This window comes from Bombina bombina, chromosome 4 (assembly GCF_027579735.1).
Source record: "Bombina bombina isolate aBomBom1 chromosome 4, aBomBom1.pri, whole genome shotgun sequence".
Classification (NCBI taxonomy): domain Eukaryota; kingdom Metazoa; phylum Chordata; class Amphibia; order Anura; family Bombinatoridae; genus Bombina; species Bombina bombina.
The window spans coordinates 776,008,239-776,014,027 of NC_069502.1; the positions used below are offsets into that span (position 1 = coordinate 776,008,239).

At 37.2% G+C, this 5,789-nt stretch overlaps 1 pseudogene; it reads right to left on the minus strand.

Moving 5' to 3' along the window:
- Window positions 1-743: 743 nt before the first annotated feature.
- LOC128657849 (uncharacterized) lies at window positions 744-1,805 on the minus strand (annotated as a pseudogene).
- Between the last annotated feature and the right edge of the window lie 3,984 nt (window positions 1,806-5,789).

Below are 5,789 nucleotides of genomic sequence, written 5' to 3' on the forward strand. Positions count from 1 at the left end.
CAGGGAAATTATATATCTATCAAATCTATCTATTTATCTATTGAATCTATCTAATTATCAATCGTATCTATCAAATATATATTGCATCTATTGATCTATGTAATTCGTATCTATCAAATGTATATTGCATCTTTTGATCTATGTAATTTGTATCTATCAAATGTATATTGCATCGATTGATCTATGCAATTTGTATCTATCAAATGTATATTGCATCTATTGATCTATGTAATTTGTATCTATCATATGTATATTGCATCTATTGATCTATTTAATCTATGTACCTATCAAATCTATCTATCTCGTGGTTGTGCAAATGGACTGTTTGCAGTTGTTTGCGGTGCGTTACACGGGGAGTTTGGTCTGTCACTGTGAAGCGGGCGTAACCTTTACACTACCTGATCGATACAACATCATACCTGATGTTTTAAAGCACATTATTCCAAACAATTTAGGAATGTTAGGTGATTTAGGCCCTTTATGGGTTAAAACCAGACTCTGCATCAACTATGAAATTTTCCGTGGGAGTTTTGCCATGGATCCCCCTCCGGCATGCCACAGTACAGGTGTCCCCTTGAAACAACTTTTCCATCACTATTGTGGCCAGAAAGAGTCCTTGTGGGTTTTTAAGTTCGCCTACCTATTGAAGTCAATGTCGGTTCGCCCGGTTCGCCAGTTCGCGAACATTTGCGGAAGTTCGAGTCCGCCATTCGCAAACTGAAATTTTTAGGTTTGCAACATCACTACCTCCAAACAGCTTCAGGAGCACTGACATATCTTGAGTCCAAAAAATGTATTTCATCATGCTGGAGTGTGGCATGTTCCTTAATAGAAATATTTGCACAATCGTAGCCTTTATATACATATTTGAAGATATATTTAACACTTTTAACAGAAACACAACTCTCTACATTTATATGGCAGTTATATTTCAAGCAGAAGTATGGACTATATGGAACTACCCAAGAATTGGCAATCTTTTTCCCTATCACAATTACTGTGGTCCTCATTTTTTTGTCTCTGATATCGAAGATATCCATCAACATTAAGTAAAGTTTGTTCTTGAAATTGTTTTGGAAAATTTTTGCTGCAGTTACCATCAACCATGCACGGAGAATTTAAATTATGTTCTCCACATGGACCATGTATCATATGCTTTATTACAATAGCATGTAGTCTTAGATAAATATGTTCATCTGGAATTTCAGCTGATATAAATGTGTCAATGGTTTCAGCATCATTTGGCTTGTCTTCGGCTTTCAATATTAAGAGGATATGAGCATGTGGTAGTCCTCTTTTTTGAAATCCTATAACATGCACTTTTGCGCAAGGACTTCCAAGAACATGTTTGTTCAAGATATCATGCAAAAGAGAATTTAGTTTGAGATTGAAAGCTCTTACTACCAAATCTGGTCTGAACTCCACTGCTTGACCTTCTAATAGGTTATCGACTATCTCAGGCCATTTAGGGGTGATGAAGTAATCCGGTTTTCCATATTTTCTAACAATGGCCATAGCATCATGGTAGTTTTGGGCCATATTTCGTGGACTTCCCTGAAAAGATGATGGCAAAATAACTGCTTTTCCAGGCATTAATCATGTGCAGCAGCTTCACTTTGAATGTAATCCATTAATCCTGTATATTTTTCAATGCGAAGGTTAGATTGATTTTGATGGATATAGTTAAGTCTGTTAGCCTCAGTCTTGACATAAGCATCAACAAAATACTGCTGCGTCAACTTGCCAGCACTAAGGAAAGGATTAAATTGATCCCGAATTGAAAGCCTGTAAGAGTAGTATTTCATTTGACTAACTCTTATCCTTGGATTGCTGGTTGCTCTTCTTTGTACATCACTAATTGATGTTGGCCTGTAGTTAAGAGCAATGTTGGACCCCCAACTTTGGTCCCCATATGGGAACAACAAAGGATACAGCAATGGTTCAAGATTAGGATCTAAGACACTTATTCTTTCTGGGTTTTTTTTGTTTGGTATGCAGAGCGGCAATGAATAAGAAGTTCACGTTCAAGAGGAGGTTCATCATCAGAATTTTGGAAAATAACAGCCACCTCATTAACTCTTTGTGCATTATATCTTCGGCAATCTGATGTTCTGTCCTGAAGAATTACCATAGAAACTTTAGAAGTTTGAACTCCATTTAAAGAGGCTTCATGAATGCATTCTTGCTCTACCTCATAGAGCATTTTACATGCTTTTGCAAAAGGATTATACAGAGACATATTGAACTCAGTGGCGGCTCGTGGGTTATTCAAATGGGGGTTCACAATACATGAACTGGAGCTAAATACCACCTAGCAAGTATTTTATCATTGGTTTCAACTATAGCAGACACAGAGAGGGAGACAGTGAGAAACAGAGGGGGGAGACAGCACATCCCTTCTTTGATTTTGAATGATATAATTCAATAATGTCACCAGATAACGCCTGACTACATATTTAAATAGATAGACATATTGTATGTGAGTAATATATATATATATATATATATATATATACATACACAGTATACACACACAGTATATATATATATACACACAAACCCACACAGTATATATATATATATATATATATATATATATATATATATATATATATATATATGTAACAAAGGAAAATGCACTCTCAGGTCTTCCACAAATTTCTTTATTGGAACGTTTTCGGGGTTCACAACCCCTTCATCAGCATAAATTAACAAGCCAAACTCAAACAATTTATAGTGCTTTAACAAATCACTCACCAAACAGGTGTTGCTCCAAAGTGCGCCAAACATCGAGTGTGGAACGCATCTTGCGTTCCACTGTGCTAAAGCCTACCGGAAGTGCTATAATCTCACTTCCGGTTTCGCGGCTACATAGAATTAAGTGTACAAGCTATAATGTCACAATTCCACATCTACTTTATCATCTAAATGTGTAATAAACAAGAGGTGACACAGACTAAAGAATATTTGAAAAAATACGTTAGATCTCCATAATGCTATTCGTAATCGGCTGATCTAGTGCTTTTGTGTATACAAATCACCATAGCTACTGTAGGCATGGTGATGATAAACAAGCTTTGATTGTGTCACAATGCTGTGATCTGTTGCATAGTGCAGCCCACTAACATCTCATATTGTGACAAAACGTGATAATCATACTTAATCACAATGAAGTGTTGTTTAAAACAATATTATATATGTGTAAGGATATGTACAAGGATAAATTCATAAACAAAAAATGGGTTTTTTTTGCTGTACTTGTTATCAATTGATGTAATAATGTTAAATGACCTTTAAATAAAATTGGCACTTTTCCTGGCTGTACGTCTTCAATCTCACCTTCTAGTATTGTATATATTGGTAATATATTGGGACCAATTGGGAGAAAAATTAATTCACATCACCAAAATAATGTATATATGTATCCAGATACTTTTATACTGCATTTATGGTTACACACTACAAAGCCAGCTGAAGATATTCACCTAATTTGACAGTGAAATATCTAGGAGATTAGCAAGCTTCTATAGAGAAGAACATATGTGCTTCTATCTCCAATCTCATGTCAGGCAACATGGAGTGGTGTATAAGTATAGACATTGTATCCGTTATAAATTCATCATTATCACAATTGTAAACAAAATTAGACTTGACCAACTAGTAAAAAAGCCAAGTATAATCAAACAAAGATTGTCCATCTTGTTACGCCCTCGTATTTAGAGGTAATTTAATGGCTTCCCAATTCAAGGTTTAAGGTGCATGGGTAGGTAATTATGCCTCAGGGACCAGGCTTCCACTACCCCGTTGAGGGCAATTACCCCCATTAGGGTGTGTCGTAAGCGACCAGCCAACAAACCTCATTAGAGCAATGGGGCTGGAGGCTACACGTAGCCACTATGACCCTGGGTTATACCCCAGGTACGTAGCACTGCCTTGTGGGATCAAACAAGGTTTTTAAAATCTGGGGTAGTGTTTAGTCCACCAGGATGGATAGTTCCAAGTTTGAAGATCCACTGAGCTTCACGTTTAAGCAGTATCTTGCTCCTGTCTCCTCCCCGATCCAATGGGGGTATATGGTCAATGAGGATGTAGCGTATCGAAGAAACAGAGTGGCCTTGTTTGGCACAGTGACGTGCCACAGGTTGTTCGGATTCCCCTTGTTTCAGTGCAGATCTTATTGCATGCCTGTGGTTTGCCATTCGTTCACGTAACGTGCCTGTGGTTACATGAACGAATGGCAAACCACAGGCATGCAATAAGATCTGCACTGAAACAAGGGGAATATTAATTTTTTTGCCTATTTGCAAATTAGGCACTGGGTGGAGAAATTGAGATTAGATACAGGGGTGGGGATAGATAATAAAGATCTGAAACATATAATTACTTATTATCGCGAGGGGGTGAGCACTATCTCTCAGCCATATATTGCTATTATGAGAGCATGGGGCCAAAACAATCTTCTAGATATATCCACAAAATGGGCAAAAGAAAATCTGAGATTAGAGAGCGAGACGATAACACAGAGTATGTCACTGGTAGCTAGGGCAACACATATGCATGCTTGGAAAGAATCTCATATGAAACTAGTTAATAGGGCATATTTTACTCCAGCTAGACTTGTTAAATGGAGTCCTGAAAAAGGGAACTGTCCTAAGTGTAGTAAGGAACGCACAGATTATGTTCACTGTTTTTGGTCCTGCCCCAAAATATCCCAATTTTGGCAGAAGATCAATTTCTGGGTCTCTAAGATTATGGGGACAAGTGTTAAAGTTACGCTACAACAGATAGTGTTCTTATGTAAATATACGACAGCTCTCCCAAATAACAGATTTATTAATGTATGTATCTTGACAGCACGAAATTTAATTCTAAGAAACTGGAGGAATCATAAATCACTTAAATTTACCGATTTTTTGAAAGAAGTCCAGTACCAAATGGTTCTGGAGCAATATAACTCAAGATCTATTAATCCCAAACAAGTTTCTAGATTTTTTAGTAAATGGAAATCATACATTATTTCACTTCCTGAGGAGTTGCAGGAACAGGCGGTGTTGCAGTATAAAGCCTCACCCTGGCTACAAAGCCAAATAGAACGTGGCTTGCTCCCTAGATTATGGTTGGGTAAACACTAGAGGAAAGACGGGGATGTTGGGGAGGTGTGTCTTGGTTAAATTTTATTAAAAGGAGAGGACGGAAAGAAAAAGATAGAAAATCTCCTCCCCCCCCCCCTTTTTTTTTTTTTTTTTTTTTTCTCTCCCTCTCTCGCTCGGCCCTCCCCCCCTTCTGCCTGGCCTTGCTGTGCGCCTGATCTCTAGTAGGGTTGTTTGATTTATTAAAGAAGGAACTATAGGAACTCCGTAATGGCTTAAATTCAGGAGGAAGTGGTAGATAAGAAGTTACTAGTAGATTTAATCCCCTGTTATAGGTACCAGGAGCTTGTAGTTGGCTCCCGGAATGTTCCTAGTAGAATCCTTACTAGCAAAATTAACGATTAACATTTAGAATATAGCAGTATTTAGCGGTCTAGGGACTATTTCGGTCAGTCCGAGCAGAATTATGTATGCATTTAGTTGAGTCTTAATTTAGATTCAGGAGAAGAGGACCTATCTTTAAGTAGTATGTAACCAAGGAAGGATGCTTTCCCTTGCTTAGTATTTTTTTTTTTTTTATCTTACGTTCTTTTTGTGTTTCTGTTTAAATTGGATGAAATGGAATTTAAACTCAATTGTCAATTGTATATCGCTAAGTTAATTTCTGTCATGTAACAAAGGAAATAGAGATGTATTTGA